This window comes from Orbicella franksi, chromosome 13 (assembly GCF_964199315.1).
Source record: "Orbicella franksi chromosome 13, jaOrbFran1.1, whole genome shotgun sequence".
Taxonomy (NCBI): Eukaryota; Metazoa; Cnidaria; class Anthozoa; order Scleractinia; family Merulinidae; genus Orbicella; species Orbicella franksi.
This window is the reverse complement of record NC_138157.1, coordinates 6,313,306-6,334,900: the sequence shown is the minus strand read 5'-3', so window position 1 is coordinate 6,334,900 and position 21,595 is coordinate 6,313,306. Positions and strand designations below refer to the sequence as shown.

Here is a 21,595-nt window from a genome sequence, read left to right as displayed (position 1 = left end):
TTACGTTTTATATGCCAGCACGAAATGTGCCTTTTAAGAGAATGGCTGTTCATGTATGATAGCAATGAAAATTACTTTAACTAGGAATCGTCAATATGGCGGCAGTGGTGAAATGCCTTGTCTTGCTCTATCTGCTATTTAATGTTTGTTACTGCAGCTCTCCAGTGAATGAACTTCTAGAAACAGTTATGCTGTTTTGAATGACTGATCAAGACGTTAGCCTAACGCTAATCGTCGTGAAGTTGCTGTGGATTACTCTGTACATCGTCTAGTTGCCTGCGTAGCTTAGCGGTTTTTAGGCAGTTTGAACGCTAAGAAAGCGGCGATAACGAGCGCCGAATGCGGCGTTGCCAGGAGGAGCCTGGGGGGTTCCTGCTCATTTTCGCGGCTTTGTCGCTTTGTGCGCTCGCGCTCAAATTGCTTAAAAAATATCTAAACCGCCAAGCTACTCAGGCTAATCCTTTAGTTGATTCATTGGACAGAGCTACCAAGGCGAATGCTGAGAGGATACGGCCTCTAGAGTCGCTTAGGAGACAAATGCAATATTTACTACTTAGATGGGAAATGTTTGCATTAAGAGCAATTTCATGCACCTCAGTGTACTCCCATTAGAGCTTTGCCAACTGCATCAGCTTCTAATGGAAGAGCGGGTCGTCCAGCCCATGATATATCAATACCTCAAGGGGAGTTTTAGGAAACAGAATGTGATTTTAGTGTAAGTCCTATTGGGTCTTCACCAGATAATTCATCTGGTTGAGTGTTATCATCAAATGTGTCCCTGACAGCTAGTATTTCCAGTATTACATATATCTTGTAAAATCACTGCTTTCACCCATATTGGTTGTGCGTACAGCATGGTTATTCCATGCCTCAACAACAACAACAACAACAACAACAACAACAACAACAATCTTTATTTCGTGCCCAGAAAAATTTTACAATAAAAATAAATACATGCAATGTGAAACAACTAGGAGGTTTAACTGGTTGTTAATTCTGGAAAGAAATATTAATACAAACAAAACAGATCGATTATGCTGCTCGATTCCAGGATGCCATTTTCTTCCATCTGGTAGACCAGAGTGTAGTAGAACTGACCGACTTCGATAAAGACTTCTCTCCAGAGACGTTCAATTCACTGGTTGTGTACAGACAACCCAGCAATTTTGCTTCCCCTATTAATAAATCCCCTGTGCCATAGCATAGCTCTTCCTACCTCTAACTTTTCATCCCCTTCGTTTGAACACACTCTAGAGGGCAATCCATAACTTTGCACAGCAGCTAAGAACAGAGCGAACCCAGTCTAAAGTCTAAAGTCCTGTCAAAACCGCCATGTATTACAAACCTCCAACTGATAAGGCAGTGTAGTCCATCAATGTGCTTGCCAGAGAGAATTAGGTCCCCTGACGCCTTGTGATGGTATTGAACCACCTCAAATCAGACCCTGCTGGGTCAGTTCGAAAAAAACTTTTCCTTACACGCTGACGCTGAACACAGATGTTTCTACTTCGCAAATGACCCAGCATGATACTGATACCAGAATTGGAAAACCCACGTCAGTCTTATTTCTCGAATCATCAGGGCTGGGTTGTTCGAAAGCCGGTTAACGCTAACCCAGGATTAACAGTTAACCCAAATATAAATTTTTCTCTATAAAACTGTTTTTCACTGCTTATGCTTTGTGTAGTTTGAGATTACTCAAATTCAAAACTGAACTGCAAACATTTCCCATCTATGTAGTAAGTATTGAATTTGTCTCACCAGCAATTCGAGAGGAAGAATTCACTCAGCATTCGCTTGGGCACCTCTGTCCTAAACGGTGAACAGAATCCACAGCAACTTCACGACGAACGATCAAGTTCTCTGCCATGTTACGATTAGCGTGAGGATAGAATTTTGAACAGTCATGCAAAAGACTTATAACTGTTTCTAGAAGTTCGTTCACTGTGGGAGCTGCAGTAACAAACCTTAAATAGCAGATAGAGCAAGACAAGCCATTTCACCACTGCCGCCATATTGACGATGTTTAGAGTAATTTTCATTGCTATCATACACGAACAGCCATTCTCTTAAAAAGGCACATTTCGTGCTGGCATATACAAAGTAATTTACGAGACCCGCATATACGCGCATTTTAGCACGCGTATATATGGGTCCTTGTAGGACGCGTATATTTGGGCATTTATTTCGCATATCCCCGCGCTTGAATTTACGCAAATATGTGGCCCTTTAAAAATGCGTATATACGCGATCTAAACGGTCGTATATATGAGCTTAACGCCCATACGTAACGTGCGTAAACAAGTATACGCGGCAGAAAAACCCACGTACACCCTATCATAATTTTGAAACGAATGGTCAACCATAATTTACTGCAGGAAAAAAAATAAACATGTTATTTGCCGGCTTACGGTCGGTCCGTATGGTGAAAAACTGTGACCTCAGGCTTGAAAATGCTGCCCGAGGCCGCAGGCCTCGGGCAGCATTTTCAAGACCTCGGTCACAGTTTTTTACCATACGGACCTCCCAGCCGGCAAATAACATATATATATTATCCAACTGCAGCGAATACCATCCAAATAACAGTACAAATATACAGCGATATTGTACAGTTATTTGTACTGTAGAAAACCTGTTTGCAGTACAGGTCGGCGCGCGCGCAAAACTGTCACACTCTCCCTCTTTCATCGATAAATTTATTGACTACAGCAGTTGGATAAGAAATCTCTTGTTAGATGTTTTGGTGTCTAGTATCGCTGTATATTTTTACACGTTGTTTGTATTTTGACTCGGCCTACGGGCTCGTCAAAATACGGCACAACTCGTAATAATATACCGCGATACTACACACCAAAACATTTAATAAGATATATAAATATTCGCGCCAAATGGAGGCTATTGTTTATATATTTTCGCGCCAAATGGAGGCTACTGTTTATTTACAATCCATCAAATATTTTTGCTCGCGCACAATAGGTCGATATATCAAAATTCAGCTTGATAGCGAGGCCTAAAGGACACAAACAAAAAAAGTAAACAAACGTGGTCACTCAATTTCCTTTGTACGTGTCCTCTAAACCTCACTGCCGAGCTGAATTTTAATATATCGAAAGTGGTCTATTGGTCTAAACGCGTCAGGTGACTGAATATATCCCAGCCAGGGGCGGGGGAGAACACTCTGCGACGCCTGGCACTTTTTTTGTGTTTGGATCATCCAACAAAAAGTGACGTCACATCCGGTAAAAAAGCGGGCTGAGCGGCGAAATAAAATTTGACTGCGACATAATCGTTCTCCCTGTAAGTAAAACAGCAATATTTCGCAATCGGCGGGATATTTCTAACGTTTTATTTGGCCATGATAAACAAAATTTTGTCTTTTTCCTCGCCATATCGTTTGTTTGAGGAACAGAACAATTATTTGTTCAAAAAGACGCTGTTTTGAAGGCGTGTGTTTTTACGAAATGTCGTCGTTTCTTCGTAACTGAATTCCACAGGAGTCATCGTTTACGTGGAAATAATGCATTCTAGGTAAGTTGCACTCAATTCAAATATCCTATTCTCTTAGGTAGGCATTACACTGAGAGAAAAGCGCCATGTCAGTTTTCTAGCTGTGGGAGAACCTATTTAACAGAAGCCCATTTTTTGAAATTTACCATTGACAAACACTTGAGAGTAATGGAGAGCTGTTAATCGTATCACACTGTAAAGATCCACACACATAACGGGGCGGAACTTTCTTGCCAATCGACACTAACTCAAATTCTTGTTCTTGCTTGTGACTCAAACTGGCATTATAAATTCTGTTACGATTGGTTAAGAACCTTAAACGAGATATCTTAATGTTTCCCTTGGTAATCCCTTAATAATGGTGAACGCTTCCTTTAACATGTACATAAGCAGGCCGTGAACCCCTTAAATATAAACAAGAGGATATTTTTATGGGCGATTCAGTAATCGGGGCATGTCGTTTTTTTTTTTGTTTTTTTTTTCAGTTATAATGTAATTTATTTTTCTGTTTCAACAGTGTTAAATGTCAGTGACACTATAAAGTTTCAATACACCCCCCCCCCCCGATCCTGTGAGGTCAAGCATGCACCTTTAATTGCTTCGATTCCTTTCAATTGCCTTGTTTACAGACCAAGTTCCCTATCTTTTAATCCCTAACTATCAAATGTCTTTGCAACTTATTTTGAAAGGTTACTTAGACATTTTGCCCTATTTTCAGTCTGCTTTCTCTATATAAGCTTACATCAAGACATTTCAGTTCCAGGGAATGAGAGAACGCTAGCAATTCTGACAATTCTCTCTCATAGAGTTTAATTATTTTAATTCATCATGCTTTCAATGTGTGATCTCAACAAACTGTTTGCAAACAGTAATGAAATATCATGCCCCAACACCCAGCCATAAAAGGAAGTCTGGGAACAGGTAATAGCAACAATGACACTACCGGGCTGGTGAATGTTACAAGCTATTATGAACTCATGTCTGACAATGATGAGTGACCATGAAACATGGTGCGGTGAAACTGAACAACCAGACTGCGACTGACATTGCTAGTGTTAGTGTTGTGAAAGTGATTGCTAGCTAGTAGTGTCTGTGAACTTGGACCAGACCAGAAAAGAAAAGGTTCCATACTAGAAGTTGACTGAGAGTAACAAGTTTGTTCTCAAAAACTGAAGAAGCTGCCTTATCAGACAGTCTTAAAGTCAGCTTCATCGCAACTTGTCAAGAGTTCCTGGATTGTGTATGTGGAACGACTCCATGTAAGGACATATATCGGGAAGCTCTGCTCAAAAGTTTTCAGGCTTCAGATATAACTATTAAAGGGTAAGGGATTTCTGACAAGTTGAATTCAGGTGTATAATGAAAGGGTACGGAAATCTTTCTTTTAGGGATTTCCTTCTTCTAGTTCTAAAATGTTGTTGATAATCTCTCATTTACTCTCATGAACCAGAATGAGGGGATTCTGATATATTGTTCAAAAAGATATTTTAAAACTACTTTCTAAGGGTTTAGAAAAGGGATACAGTATTAAGGGGTTGGACCTTGAGGTGGAGCTTTCCCATTTAAAACTATGTAAAATACCTCTCCCCCCCCCCCCCCCCCTCTCCTTGTGTAAAAAGGATGTTCAAATTGTTTTCTGGAAAAAAGCAAAAAACAAAACAATGCCAATTTAAGGGATTGTGTGATTATCAATGTAAGTTCCCATTTGTATTTTGAATTAAAATGGGCCTAACATTATCCACAACAGTATAAAATAACCACACTGTGCAGCTTCAGAGAGAGACTCAAACTGATAATGAAAACAACTTTTATTTTTGCCCCTTCCTTTGTACCTTGTGATATTTTTAGGGAAATTCTCAAAACGTCTCTGCCCAAAGAAAATAAAGAATATAAATGAAAATCACTTTTTTTTTATCTTGAAAATGATCTCTGAGACAAAAACGTCCTTTTTATGGCTAGTTATTATCTTACAATGTGTTGAGAAGAAACTGCTTATAGGAAAACATAAATGTTCAACAAAAAAAATTAACAGAAAAAAAAACAACAAACTTTTGAAGAGGAGCTGCTATATTCTTCAACTTACATGTAGGGTAATAGAATCTGTTTTTACACTTTCACACCAACGAAAACACCACAGAAATGAGAATTATTGTTATTGTGTCTGAGCTGCATATTTTTTGAATGGAAACATTTCCCATAAAATTTCTATATTACATTCTTGCCAGTACATGTACGACAACATACCAAATATATTTTGGAGAGAGGAGTACTTATAAAATTAATACAAACTGGTGTAGTTTAATTTTCCATTTAATTTTTGTAAACCTCTTACAGAATGCAACTTTTGGTTAGGTTGCACTTCACTGTCAAGGAAGAAATCACACCAAGGTGGCTTTGCATCTTTATTATGATTTCCATTATCAGTAAAAAAAAAATCGCACTTGGACAGGTCTCTTGATCATGAGGGTATTTGCTCATTTACCACCTATAAAAAAACAAGATATAATGTATCATTTTTACCTGTGCTGTAAATTTTTCAATTGAAATCAGTTTGTTTTCACTTTTAGAGTGGTTTTTAAAAAGGATCACAAGCACACCACCCACCCCTCAGTCCCTATTCCTACCCTACAACAATACAGCCAGGATCCCATATCAACCCCCCAACATAAGTGATAACTTACCATAATACTCCTATACTACAATACAATCTTTGTACAGACAGACCTAGATTCAAACATCAGATCTCTGACCTTTTTGGTCCACTTCATCTCCACTAAGCCATGAAAGCAACCATTGCATTGCAAATATTTGTTGGTCTAATTTATTGTTGCTCTCAGATTCCCCCTTCCCCTTTGATGAAATTAAATTGGTTTAAAAAAATAAACTGGTTTAAACAAATTAAAGCAGAGGTAGAAATTGAGCCATAAAATTACTATAATTTTAGTATGAGGATATTGAAATATAACTATACTATTAATATCCATATGTTCTATTGTAAAGACAGTGTAACTACTCAAATTGACCTTCATTGTCAGAGACAAAAACCTAAAAACATCTAAACACAGGTCAGTGAGCATATTGCCAGTTTTGCTTTTGCCAACAACCATTCTGCCTCAAAAATATAGAAGATAATGACAATAATAACAGAACCAACGTCTGTCAATTCAATAACCACACCAAATTCCCCTCCAAATTCCTTTCGACACCTTAGAGTAAAATTTTGCCAAGAGCATAAATTCAACTCAATGCTTTAAAGTGCTTCTATCCTTAAATTTTCACTCCTTGAGTCAGAATTTTCAGGTGTATCACATAGAATTCCACAAAAGATTAAAAATGCTGTTTACCTTTATATCTGCATCAGTTCCAAAGATATGTAGGTTTGAAAACTAGAAATATGCAAATGAGGTGACTGATGTTGTCGTACACTTAACCCAATATTACATCAGGTTGGTAGGCTTATACTTAGAACTACAGGAAACACACCTATGGCTATAAAAATTATATACAGCCTGTATTTTCCCATGGCAACTTGCTCTTTTCCAGTCCCCTCTAACCTGATTTCACTAATTCAGTGATTTTCAGCTTGAAAAACGTTAAACGAGGCTATGACTTTGACCTTGCGTGTTAATACATGTATGCTTCCTAGATCGTGCTGATGAGGCACCATTGGCAAATATCAAAATGGAAAGCCAAAGGTGGCCAGAAAAGCCTATAATCATCAGGGAAGGTTGAAACCCAGTATGTTGCCATGGTAACAAAACTGTTATGCTCATATTATGGAGGACATCCGCAAATTTCATCATAATAGCACTTTAAAGCACTGTCCCTAGGAGCCCATGGTCCCTTGTATCTGGACAATAGTTCAAAACTTGCCTGGGATGGATGATCTAAATGGTAGGTGGGAGACTCCCAGAATATTGAGGTGAGTTGCAAGAATGATTGTATAATTATCTCTTTGCAGGAACTCATTAGACACTAACACTACTAATATGACTGAGTTTGGACAATATATATTTTGTTTTTTGGATACATGTATACTGTTACTGGTCATACAAGAGGTACCTTGCTACTGAGTTAAGTCTTAATGTGTGTATTTTAAAGGAGAAGGTCACTCCAAAAAACATAAATTTTATGTCAACATTAATGAAAACCTTGCACTAAGGTTAGCCACTCACAGAAGTTTCAGCGTCTGAAGTGCAGGTTTTCCTTATGAAGTTGGCCTCCAAAGAAGCACCCAGGCCAAGTTTTCATGACATCATTCTGTCTGACAGATTTTGTCCTGATGGCTTGTGACAAGCCTTTTGACTACCACTCTGGGTTATGGCTGCTCTTGAGACATACTATTTTGAGCTAAACAAGCTCTAAACTCCAAAATAATAGCATTGAAGATAGTGAAGAGGATAATTGCTTGGAAAAAAAATAGATTTTGCTGACCTTGTGACGGATGCCAAGTCAGTTGCAGGTTCTTCTCCTTCCCACCAATTTCGAGTTGGACAGAATGAAGTCACATAAACACAGCCTCAGGCTGCCAAGACAGTTGCAAAATGGTGGCCTCCGAAGTCACTTCTTAATTTCCAGGCACTTCAGAGGCTGACCCTTTGGTGAGTGGAAATGCTGAATATTCACTTGCAAAAAGTGAAGACAAAAAAAGTAAGCTTTTTGGAGTGACCTTCTCCTTTAAACTGAAAACACGTGAGCTTAATGCAACAAAATGTATATTAAACTTGGGCCAGTTCAGTATGATTTATTACAAGGTTTAAATCAGCCACAAAAAAATTGTTAGCAACTGATATTACTTTGTGAAGGCTTCTGGAAGGGTTATACTTTTATAAAGCACCTGGCAGCAAGTACTATTTTGGTTTACTAAAGAAAGACTCTTGTTACTGCTTAAGGAAACTGTGTTTGGTACAGTAGGTGTCAAAATATTATGGCTTTGATGACATGATAATAGAGATATCAGCCTTGGTAATTTCAGGGATAGTGGATAACCAATCTCCAAATAATAGAGTTATGGGACTTCACTATCAAAGTGATGCCTGATGCTCATTATAAATTTTGTATATTACTCCTAAAATGTACGATCCAGAATTTTGTTTTGTGGGTAATAGCTCAAATTCATTTTTACCTCTGTGAGGTACAAATATTCTTAAAACAACCAGCACTGACAATTTTAAATTACAGTGGAACTCTGGTAATCCACTTGCTGGGCCACAAAAATCTGACCACATTAACAGTGTGGTTAAAGGGGTTCTTTAAATAAGAAAATGACCGACTGACTGAGCCTTTGTTCAAGCCAGAATCAAGTGGCCATAATAACAAGGTGGCTATGTGAATGGGGTGGCCATAAGGTGGGGTTCCACTGTGGTGATGAACATATAAGATGATCCCCTCAAACACTGACCCATAAAGATTTTGGAAAGTATAGTTTGTATAATCAGTTAGACAACACACAACTTGGGCCCAGAGCTGACTAGAGATATTCCATTTTATATCCACACCCCGTTCCCCCAGCCACACTCACTAAATAAGTCAATATTTACCACCTAACAGAAAAGATAAAAGTGCAGAAATAACTCTTTCATAGCCCCGTCTAAAGCTCATGTCAACAAAGGAAGAGGGAGTGTGGAAATGAAATAGAATGGCCCTACTAGGGACCATTTATATGGTCTTGGGTACCCAAGACAACCCTTCTTCTGAGTTACCCTGGCCAAGCTAACTTTTCATTTATTTCTTTGAAAATTCAACCAACTGTTTACATTTAGGATCATGAACCTGTCTCGCCTGCAAGACAACAGGGGTGGGTGAGTTGTCTAGCCTTGGCTCATGTCACGCCTTGGCACCCTGACAGGCAGGGCAACTTTTCTTTATATAAACACTTTGGCTTGGCTAACCGGGACAACTCTTCGCATGGCGAGTGTCACATGATGCCTAGATTTAGAATTTAAAGCAGAAATATCAATTTACAAAGAAAAGAAAATTAACTCAGCAAAACCCACTGTGATTGAATGACTCAAACAAAGAGGGATATTGCCCATTTGATTATTCAATAAGGGTTTTGAATAGTCATGCAGGGTCATATTCAGCCAAATGCATGGGGAAATAAATGGCAAACAATCACTTCAAGATCAAACCAAGCTAGAATTCTCAGCCCACCCACAATGGAGCAATCACAACTGACCTTTGTGAATTATTGGATGCATGCGTATGAGACAGCCATTTTTCATTCTCTCTTTACAACATGGAAGGTAGATGCCATTTAAACATTGATCAAATAATGAACAAAGATCCCGTTGCTACAGAGCTACATTGTATCCCCACCAGATTAACAGAAGATGAGGTGTTGTAAACAGATCTTTGGAAGAACTAAAAAAGCTGTGAAAACAATCACCAGCGGCCTGTGTTCCCACAGAATCTCTTGTTGAGTCAATTTGATATATAGAACATATCTTTAAAATCTCAAAATAGTCGAATTAACTAATCATGACTACCAAAATCTGCGATTCTCCCTACACTATTTATTACCAGAATAAAAATGCGATAACCTATTTACCACCATGGTAGCTGACACAGTTGCCCTAAACATAATTTTTGACAGCCTTTTGTTTATGGTCTTATCACTAATGATGAAAAAGTAGCTTCTTCTAAACAACATTACCCAATTCAAGACTAGAGTACAAAACCCATATCCTATTTAAGGCCAAAATGGCCAAAACTGATACCCTATTTATGACCAAAACGACTGAAAAACCATACCTTTTGGGGCCACACATACCCCTATAGTGCAAATAAGGGAGTACCCCCCCACCCCAGGTCACAGTAGAAGTGGGTACCTGTCAAAAGCGGAGGTAAAGTTAAGGGCTAAGGAGCTAACCCTATAAACAGGCCAACCCGCCTCTTTTGTACCTGCCCAAAGAAGTTGATCCCCAGGCCAGCATTGCAGTTCAGACAATACAGAGGAATGTACAATTGACCACTGGATAAAATTTGAATTCTGTCCAGCATACATGTATATTTATGAACAGCTTCACAGTACCCGGGGGGTACTCCCAGAAAATTTGGTGGGGGAGTGCTTCACCCCTTTGTTGATCTCTTCGGGGAAATCTGATATCTCCAAAGCTCGCCTCTTACTCTCAACATTGCTTATTTCTTACAGAGAAAAACCGTATTTAACAAGAGATACGGAAATAGGATACTAACCTTGAGTATACGCTTCAGCATGTCTTTTCCACCACACGCACGTGGATACAGAGCTTCAACTGTGTTCACTTTCAGAAAAAAACGGCTTCTGTTAAATATGTTTCCGTTGTGCACAGTGCAAACTATGGCCAGCAATACTTCATCCAGGTTGTTGTTAGCATTATAGGCTATGGCACTCAGTGTTATCACCCAATCACGAACAATAAGAACCAAAAGTCGGAACAACACCAGTTTTGAATATGTGTAAAATCCGCCATTCGATGACAGAAGGCTCTCCGTTATTTTCCTTCAAAACAATACTAAACTGTTCTCTTTTGCCAACAGTTTTGCTTCAAAAGTCGCAGAAATGTGCCTTCATGATATTTCTATCCTCAGTATGGAAGGACACGGACCTGATGGTTTGCAAACAGAAGAAAATCTTCCCCAATCGAAACGCCATTTTTTCGCTTTGTGAAACGAGCTGCGCGGCACCGTTTAAACCGGATGTGACGTCACTTTTTGTTGGATGATCCAGTACAAAAATTTCAGGAGTCTTCTGCCCCGCCCCTGATCCCAGCTAAAGAACTGGGGAATATCCGAGTGATATTCCCAATTTTCAAGGATTTCAATTTTCACTTTAAAATTAATGGAGACCTTCAGCAACGACCACGCCGACGCCAAGGACGACGCCTACTTAAAAATGAATTATATTTTACAAGCAAAATTCGCATTTGTCTAGATCTGTTCGGTAAGCTAATGGCTCTAAAAGCGTGATAAAATATATGCATTTAATGACAGCGTTCAATTCCAAATAGAAATACGAAAAATTAACCGTCATCGTTCACGTCCCTCAGACTACACCGGCAGAACTTGTTCATTTCAAGTTCTTGTTTTGCAGAGAACGGCAAAGTTAAACCTTTTTGTTGGTGACGTGCTCGTTGTCGTCGTCATCGTAGTTGTCTACACGAGCAATTTTCACGTGACAATTTTTATGTGGCAAATACATTTGATCGTGTAGATGGCACAGCAAATATTTGACAGCAGTTCAAAGTTTAGTGCGCCAGTAATGAATTTGGACAGCAGAGATACGCAGAAAAAAGGGCGAGGCTGCGTTATCGCTCCCGAAAAATATGGCGCTAACGAAAATATTTGTCACATTTTATGTGAAGAGTCGTCCACAAGAGCAATTTTTCGTATGTGACAATTTCTGTTTGTGACATAAAAGCTAACACGCCAGCTTTTCAGCAAATATATTTGTCACATAAAAATTGGTCAGTTCTCCTCATCTACACGAGCAAATAAGAATTGTCACAAAAATTGTCGCATAACATTTGCTCGTGTAGACGATGCTCTCTATTGTCAGGATGGCAGAACGGTTTGCTTTCGTAACAGAAGAAGAGATAAACCTGCTGGTCGATAGGGCGGTGCCACAGAACACCAAAAAATCCACTTCATACGCTGTTAACGTTTTTGACGGTAAGCTGTTAATTTTGTAAACGTTTCGTCAAATTTGTAACTTGACACAATGTTCAAATACACAAGCGCTTTGTGAGATTTTCGCTTGGTTTCACCCAGGTTCCACTCTGTTCAACAGTCCTTGAATTAAGAATGTGACAAAAACACATTCCAAAAGGCGAAAAGTTATAGGTCACTCTCATTCTAGAGTATTTATAATTTTCTTTCAGCCTGCGAAAGCAGAAAGCAATTTAAAACAAGCCCTAAACGAGTTTACAAAAGAAGAGCTCGTAAATATTTTGCGTAACTTTTACATCGAAGCTCGCTCCTACGACGGTAAATATTACAGTCGTAATAATTCAATGAGAACAATTCGAACTGGCCTGAATAGGTATTTAAATAAAGAAAATATAAGCTTCAGTATTATTACTGACACAGAGTTAAAGCCTGCAAATTAAGCTCTCAATGGTCGAGCTTGCTCGGGAAGGAAAAATGTTTTCCACCAAACACAAACCAGCCTTGTTACATGGAGACGTAAAAGAAGCAGCTTGACCTACAAAAACCAGAAAGTTTACTGCAAACAGCCTGGTTTAACATCATGCTCCACTTTGGAAAACGCGGGCGAGAAAACCTGAGGGAGATGACGGCTGAAGATGTTCAGATCCACAAATCAAGCTCCGGCCTTGACGACATCGCACTCTTAGAAAGCGCTACGAAAAACCACCAAGGAGGCCTCACTGAACAGCAGCGAAAATGAAGCTGCAGCTGTCATGTCAGAGATGTCAGGCAATCCTCGTTGCCCTGTGTTGGCTAGCGCTGTGGAGATCTACTTGTTGACGCAAAACAAGCAATGCCGTCAAGCTCTTTGGCAGAAACCAAAGAACAGATAATGTCCCAGGGCAAATATCCCAGCATATTTTCGCGCCAAATGGAGACTTGCTATTGCGTTTATTATCCTTCAAACATTTTTCGCAACGTGCGCGGTTTTGAAATTTGAAGAATTTCTCTCGGATATCCCCCAGTTATTCAGTCACGCGATGCGTTTAGACCAATCGCGCGCGAGAGAAAATATTCGATGGATTATACATCCAACGCGCGCTCAAAGATTAATTGTTAAATTAGCCAGAAACACCGAAGTAATCAGATTGCTTGAAACACCCAGATCACTAAGTGTGTATATACTAAATCCAGGGGGTGGAGGGCTGGCAGCGAGGCCTGGAACCGAGCCCGAGTTAAGAAATTTGGTCGAGCGAGACTAAATACTGGTTCATGGAAAAGAAACATGGAGGACTTCCGTAAACGAAAAGCGTTAACAATTTGTAAAGTTTTGCAAACATTTTGCGCATTTCACGTTCAAACATCTAAAGTAAAGTTCCAGTTGAAGCCCTAAAATTCTGGACATTTGAGAGACCGGGGATAAATATTCCATCGTAAACATGCGAGCAGGAACTCCACTACGAAGTAATGTGGATGTTTATTTCCGTGTGAGCCAGATTGTACATTTCGGGAGCCAAGATTGAAGAACACTGCTTTAATATTTCTAGAGATATTCTTGATTGAGTGTTATACTGTTTAAGTGGAGTGTGGAATGGAATGTGGAATGGAATGTGGAATGTTTTAGGAGAATGTGCAGGAAATTGGACTTTACTACCTCATTTTGTTGCCCTTTTTGTAGTCCCTGGCACTAATTTTTTTGCCGCCTCTGAAACAGTTTTCAAACAGTACGTGCTCCTCTCTTGCAACAAGAATTGTCATTTGAGACAATCACTATTAAAGACTGCATTCATCTGAACTTATTTTAACCTTTCTTAATGTTTTACTTAACTATCCTTTCATTACAGAAACTAAGCCACTGATAGGCAACACTATAGGCCAAATTTGATGTATTAAAATCTTTACTGATCTCTTTGCCTTATGAGAGGAATAAAACAAACATCTCTTGCGCGTGCTTGATACAACTTCTTGTTATTCTCCAAAGCCTTAGAGCCAATTAACAACGTCGGCTTATTTCAACATTGTGGAGGTTCTGTTGACTCAGGTTTGCCCAAGTTAATGTCAGTTTTTAGATGAATGACCATTTTTTTTGTCTACCTCATTACTAGCTAACACACACATACTGGTAACACGGCTCATTTGCCTTTTGTGGGTCTATTTCATATCTCCCTTTACAGATGGCAGCCCTGTTTTGATATCCAGAGGTATGACACAGTTTTCTTCCACCACACAAATAAAGCTGATGCTTATCACCAGTACAAATTATGCAAAGCATGTAAGCAGAAGCTGCTTTCTTTAGTCCACGGGTCAAGAAATTGTAAATAGCTTGTTAATGAAATACCTCAATCTGGTAAAAGTTTTGAGTCTGTGCAAGCAATTCCAGCAATTCCATTTTGGGCATTCCCATGCAGAGGCTAGGCTCGATTTCCAGCCGTTTTGGAAGTGCGGTTGTTGTCTTCCTCCGAACGGCTGGATCACTGCTCCGTAGCGCCAACCTTGTTCCCAGGGTCCTCTCTCTTCCTCCCTCGAGAAAGTACCCTGGTTGCGGCTGGTCGCATGTCTACGTATGCTAACCAAAGCCGCACCGAGGGTGGGTCCTCAACTTAATTTTGTCAACACTGTCCAGGGAGGTGAATATAGCGCTGCCATACAGACGTTATCTTGAAATTGAAGCAAGTAGTTGTTAGAGATCCTGCCTGACCGGTGCTTCGTCTCTATGATCTGAACTTTTATGAGTATGAGATGTTAATTGAGAGGGAACTTTGCTTATTTTTTCACTGCTTTTTTTAAAAACCGTCAACAACCTGCTTTGGATTTATAGTTTAATCAGTTTTTCACAGCAAAAGACTTAAGTAACCGTCAAATTAGCACCGCGATGCATTCAACTAAATGAGAAGCTAGCTTTTGGCCGAAAATTGGACTTACCGCTAAACAGTTTTAAAACGAAAGCCGTTGGATTTTGCAAACGCGCGACTGATGTCGCTGTTGTCAAGTTCTTCATAAAATTTTTCACAGCAAGAGAATCGAATGACCGTCAAACATTTCGATTGGATGAATTCAACAAAATTCAAAGCTAGTCTCTTGGCTAAACACTAGACGTATCAAACTCTAAAAGAATGCATCCATATCTCCGTTGTGATTTTGCCGATCGAAAAATATAAGCTGCTTAATCAATCTTATTAGTATTCAGCGCGCAGTCGTTGTTGATGTCAAGTTCTTCGTAATTTTTCTCACCGCAAGAGAATGGAATGACCGTCAAACTGTCGATTGGAGTAATTAAATCAAATTCAAAATTACCTTAGTAGGCGAACATACGACGTATTTAACTCTAAACGAATGAGTAAATACCTACGTTGTGATATTGCCGAACGATAAAATGAAATTCACCGCGCGGTTCATTTATTGTTGTGGTCGTCATTTCCAAGTTCTTTGCCAATTTTTTTCACCGCCACAAATTCTGAAGACCGTCCAACTATCGATGGGAGAAATTCAGCCAAATGCAGAGCTAACCTTTAAGCCGAACATTGAATGCATTGAACTCCAATATCGAATGTGTCAACGCCTTCATTGTGAGTTTAGCCGATCCACAACAGGGTTACAAATTCCACTCCCCACTGGGCTCAGTAGGTGAGCTCAGCGGAGACAAACTTTAACTGTCCTGCCCCTCCCTTCAATCATAAATTTTTCCTTGAATCTGCAAAAATCTAGCAGACACGTGACCAGCCGCAACCAGGGTACTTTTTCGAAGGAGGAACAGAGAGGTTGCCGTAGCGTTTGTCCGTGACGTCACATCTGCTATTTATGCAAATTACTTTGCAGGCGCGCACGCAGCGCGGGAAAAAAATGGCGGAGTTTGTTACTCCGAAAATCTGTTAGCAAAGATGTGTTCTATGTGGAAATGTTTTGGTTAACTCAAGAAAAAGTGTAAACTAAAACGGGAACTTGTCTCAAATCTATAAGAAAACGTAGCCAGCAAGAATCTCGACACGAAGGGTATCTTTGCAACGATTGTCACAATTCACTGAGTAAAAAAACTATTTGAGTAAGTTGAAATCGTCGATCCTTAGCCCGAATGGCGCAATGCAAGAGAACCATCTACTGAAACTAGGAATCATAAGCCAACATATCTTCATCAGCCTACCTCTGTTGCAAGATCTCTGTAGCAGGGGTAGCGAACTAGAGCTTTCCCTTAATACCATACCAGTTTTACCACCACTGAATGTTGCTAGTTCCGCAGAATTTCCAAAGCAAAGAAGCTCTCGTGTGTAAAGTCGAGGTAAGAACTCTTTTTTCTTGGCAAAAAAGATATCAGTAGTATAAGGCTGTCAGTTCCTATCCCGATTTTAGTGATCCGACAACAAAGTGAACAAAATTGCGTGTCATGTTTGGGTAAACACACGGGCGTAAATAACATTCGCAACCTAGCTCAAATGGTTTAGCTCTAACCCTACATTTTGAAATTATCGAAAACTGCTGTTACAAATAACCGACATACAAAATCAAGTTGATTTAGAATAACAAATCGCCCTCGAATAACCTTTTTTTCTCGCCAAACTGAATATTGAGGCACACGGCCATTTCCTCGGTAGTCAGCATCTGTAAATAAAGCGGCCATACATGCTTGACAAACTTATTTCATGCTGCTTGCGGCTGATGTTAAATTGATCTTCAAGTTGGGCACGCTTCGACCGAACGGACTAAACATTAACTTTCCTTTCTTGTGACTGTAGGTCTAGTGGGTATTACACATACGCGCACTAAAACAATGGTTTTCCTATTTCGCAGCACGCCTTTGTTTACTTTGTACTTCATGCGCGCGCTTTCCGTGCGTGAGTACGCGCACAGTTTTTTGTATGGCGTGGCTCAATCATTCCACCTACTGAAGAAAGGCTAAGCCCGAAACGTTTAGATTACCAGCGAATATTTGACACTTTTAAGAACCTTTTGATCCTTTCATCTAATCTATCGGCAGTGTCACGCATCTTATGAGTTTTTTGCTCATTCCTACGTAATTTGATCATTCTAGACAACTTGGTTTATCTGATAGTAAATAATAAATATCAGAAGCATATCACCTAGAACTAGGTGATATGCTTCGATAAATATATGATCAGAGTTAGGCGAAAAGGGCAAAGGTGAGGTTTGCATCACCACTGATAGCTTGGACAAAATCAATGTTCTTTTTATTGGGAATCTGATGAAGAATGAAAGACTTTTAAGCTCAAATAATTTTGTCTCTGGTTTTTTTAGTTGCTGTTGCGGTGAGCACAACAATTAAAAGGGGACCCCTTTAACAAGAGAAACATATTGCACTTCTTGAAAACTATTTGCGGGATGTTTGCCATCTTTTTTTGGCTGAAAAGCCCCTGCACAAACTTAATCAGCTGTCAAATTTGTGGTGAAAAGAATTATTTTAAAAGGGCCATTTAATCGTTTGATATCTGTATTTAATAAAACTACATAAAGCCATAAAGAAGGCTGAAAGGACTGACTGATCACAAGAAGAAAAAAAAGAATTGTCACAACTTAATAAACTGTGTTGAACTAAATTGAGATATAATACAATAATAATATAGGACTACTTTGATTGTATTGTTAAAGAAGTTAAGAATCAATGATGTACATTTTATATATCTTATTAGATGTTTTGATATGTAGTATTTCAAACAAATCATTATAATTCTTATCAGTGTCGGATACAATGGGCTTCATTTGCACTTGTATTTAAAATATGGCTCACCATCGGTTACATCCGTAAACGACCCCGAGGAAGCTACCGCGACATGAAATCAACCGCCCTCGACTCCTTTTTTACGTGTAACGCTTTCGTCATTTTACTCGTCCCCGCTAAAAGCTGCTTTTACACCGATTGAAGTAAGGAGCCTAGCTCGGTCCTGTATAAGCGAGTTGAACAGAGAGGTAGCCAAAGCACAACTAGTAAATCGGACCGATCTACGCAACATCGACGATGTCAACAATAAAGACATCATAATGATGTCAATAACAGACATCATTACACAACTCGTCAACTAAGTACTACAAGGGGCCTCATTCCCCTTTGTAAATTTAGAAATCTAATATTCAAGAAATACAAAGATCGGAATTCTAGAATTGACAACTTTATTATTAGTAGAAATTTCTAATGAATTTTCAATTGTATTTTTTCTTTGTATTTTTCTATTTGAATTTGTAATTGTAGTTATTTGGTAGATTTTAAGGACCACAATGAGAACTTCTGGTTTTATCAGTAATCGTGTTATCCAATTAAGTCATTATTTATTTATTATTTATCGGGAAGGATTGAAAAATTACGAATTTTCCTGAGGCCGTAGGCTGTGAAACTAAACATCTTTTCCTTTTAACAAATTCGAAATGGCTTCCTGCTGTGTTTCCCTAAATTTGGCGATGTGAAAGCGCTCTAAAACACACTTAACGGCAAAAGAGAAACTCATCAGCACTGATATCCGCCATATTGAATAGACGAGTGACAGAATCGACCAATCACAGCGAAGCCTGCTAGATTCGAGCAGTCTTGCCTGTGATTGGTCCAAAACTCTCGCAAATTACAATGGGTAGACCTGTGATCCAGCCGTGAGGTGGGCTAAGGTACGCAGGATCACAAAACGGCTGGAAATCGAGCCTAATGCAGAGGCAGGAATGCTTTCACATTCACGTTGGGCACAGAGGAAGCCAAAAGGTCATTAATAAAAATAGCACAAAATGCAAATTTCAAAACGTGAGATCTTTTGAGTGGATAGACATATTTCAAAACTTTTTCCAGTTTTGAGATCCTTGTGAAAAGTTCTTTCAAATAGTAACATTAGATACCCATATTACTAAAGCCAAAATTTGGCGCTAAATTTGTGACGTCCTTTTCCCGCCAAAAATGCCAAACACAAAAAACATAGGATTTTAGAGGATGACGAGTTCTACACTGTTGCAAAATTTCAGGATAATTGATAAAAACTCAGCAAGTTATTCGCACAGTGCACCTTTTGGCTTCCTCTGTGCCCACCGTGTTTGATCGAGAGTTCAAACTGGTACTAAACAGCAAGGAATGGAGGTTTCCAATATCTTTACTATCGCTGTATTATTGAAACATTAAAATCTAGCAGGAGCCCTGAATCTAGTGGTTATTTTCAGTGTTGTTGAGTGATCTGTAACTGCCTTGAAGTTTCAAGATTTAAATCACTCGTAGAAAGTCTTCAAACTCAACACATTACAGGAAAATCATAAATGCGGTGTTTCAAAAGGCAGCTTAAGCAACCATGACGACGGCGCCAAGGACGACGCCTAGTAAAAAATGAATTTATATTTTACCAGCGAAATTCGCCATTGTCTAGATCTGTTCGGTACGCCAATGGCTCTAAAAATATGCTTAAGTTAAATATGCAACGACGGCGTTCAATTCCAAATGGAAACACCAAAAATTAGCCGTCGTCGTCCACGTTCCGTAGACGACGCAGAACTTGGTCATTTCACGTTGTTGTTTTGCAGAGGACGGCAAAGAAATATACAAAGATTTAAAACGCCCGTGCACAGCTATTGTTCAGCTCATTAAACCTTTTGTTTGGTGGCGTTCTCGTTGCCGTCGTCGTCGTGGTTTGCTTAAGCTCCCTGCCTAAAACTAAGTTAGGACGGACAAATCTTCAGGCAGAAAAGCTCAGTTAATTATATCTCAAAATTTAAATATTCAACTCTGAAAGGTGAGAAATAGTTTAAAGAATTACATTCGGAGGCTTCGCGATAAATAATGGCAGACGCGAAACAGTTCGGCATTGCAATTTTCCATAGTCGGTGTGACGGATGGGCGGTAATGAACTAATGCCAATCAAAGGCGCGCGTAAGAACAATGTCGACGACAACAAAATTTACGGAGTACTTTTCCAGTCTTTCAGATTATTCATAACGAGTCATATTCCGATAGGCTGTATTCGAGATCCATTCGACATTTGAAAAGATTTCGTAGTCGGCTGGACTTCGTGACCTTGAGCTTATTTTGCCGAGACTGATTTCGATTGCCGCACCACAGTCAATCTGACCTTTCTATCATCGATTGGCATCTCGGCATGAATTTCTTTCGCGTGTCGACAGCATGAACAGCAGATTCCTTAGATTCCAGAGTATCTAATAATAGCAATTCCAGCTAACACTAAAGAGCTCGCTGATGATGGCTCTTCAGGCTGATCGATCAGAGACTCCATGAACTCTTCGCTTCCTGTATACACTGGAGCTGATTTTGACCTCCAGATCCGAGGCAGAACACGCGCTTGCCACCACTAACAAGACAAAGACACTTTTGTGAGCTTTGCCAAGCGGTTGTTTTGAACTAGCATTCCGATCATTCTTTCTGTTTCGTCGATAACTGTGGATGCTCTCTTCACAATAAAATGCTCTCAGTTGAGAGACTCATTCATTGCCTCTCCAGATAGCTCACCTTTTTTGGCACCCAAAAGATTCCGCGAAAACATCGCAGGCATTAAATATCTTGTATCAAAAACGTTGGAGGTAACAACTATCTTTAGAATATCGGAAGGGATTAAGAGGCCTTCCGAACAAATGAATAATTAACCGAAACGAACCTAAAAGAATGCGTCTTTCTGCGCTTCTGTCTGTGAGTTGACACCAGAAATCGACAGAAAGAGTGTATAGTTACGCCATACCTGTTTGTAGGATTTCCAGATTTGCCAATGCGTTTAGCTCTCTAGAAGATTTAAGTCCGCAATTCATCTTTGCGATGGACTAGAACATTACTCACAAGCGGTGTTATGTTACAAAGACGTCACTTGCAAGGGTTTTTTGTTCGGAAACTTAATAAATTCAATGACTAAAATGTAATGGTCTCTGATTCTCTGAATAAAATTGACCTAACTGTAGAGTCTCTGGCACTCGGATATATGGTCCAAGCTCGTTGCCGTGTTGTATTTTTTGTTGTTTGCCGGCGTCTCTCGCTTTGACTCGTTTTGAAGCGCTTTCGCGTGGTATACTCTGCCACTTAGGGCCAACACTTCTTAAACTTGTTAAAACAAGTTGTGTTGTCTACAATTAGAAGACCCTTACAACTCTTCAGGAGCCAGTCCCAAGGTTTTTATTCTACGATATTTATGCCGTGATCTTACACATGTGGGGATCGGGAAGCTCTTGTTTATAATCAGAGTCATGTGAGAAACAAAAATATCATATAACAGCTCACTCTATGGGATGAGCGAGATTGCTGAAGAATTATCATTCGTCAAGCAGACTAAATACTGTACGTTACAGCAATCATTTTACTTAGTAAATACATTTGATTCATAGTGTCTTCAGCTAAACCATGATCATCATCAGCATGTCAGTGTGATCATACTGTATGAGTGAGCATTTTGTGTTTCTGTTTGAAAATTTCAATTTTCGTGGCGTAGTTTACTTTGAATAAAGTAGGCCCCAGACACAGAACCAAATGGTACCACTCTCCCCCCACCCC

At 39.4% G+C, this 21,595-nt stretch overlaps 2 protein-coding genes across 2 annotated transcripts in view; one reads left to right on the top strand and one right to left on the bottom strand.

Annotated features, from left to right (window-relative positions):
* Window positions 1-21,595, top strand: part of LOC145465673 (neuropeptide SIFamide receptor-like) — an 81,789-nt gene that overhangs the window by 25,418 nt on the left and 34,776 nt on the right. The window lies entirely within an intron of this gene.
* Window positions 1-21,595, bottom strand: part of LOC145466303 (uncharacterized) — a 39,698-nt gene that overhangs the window by 17,536 nt on the left and 567 nt on the right. The window lies entirely within an intron of this gene.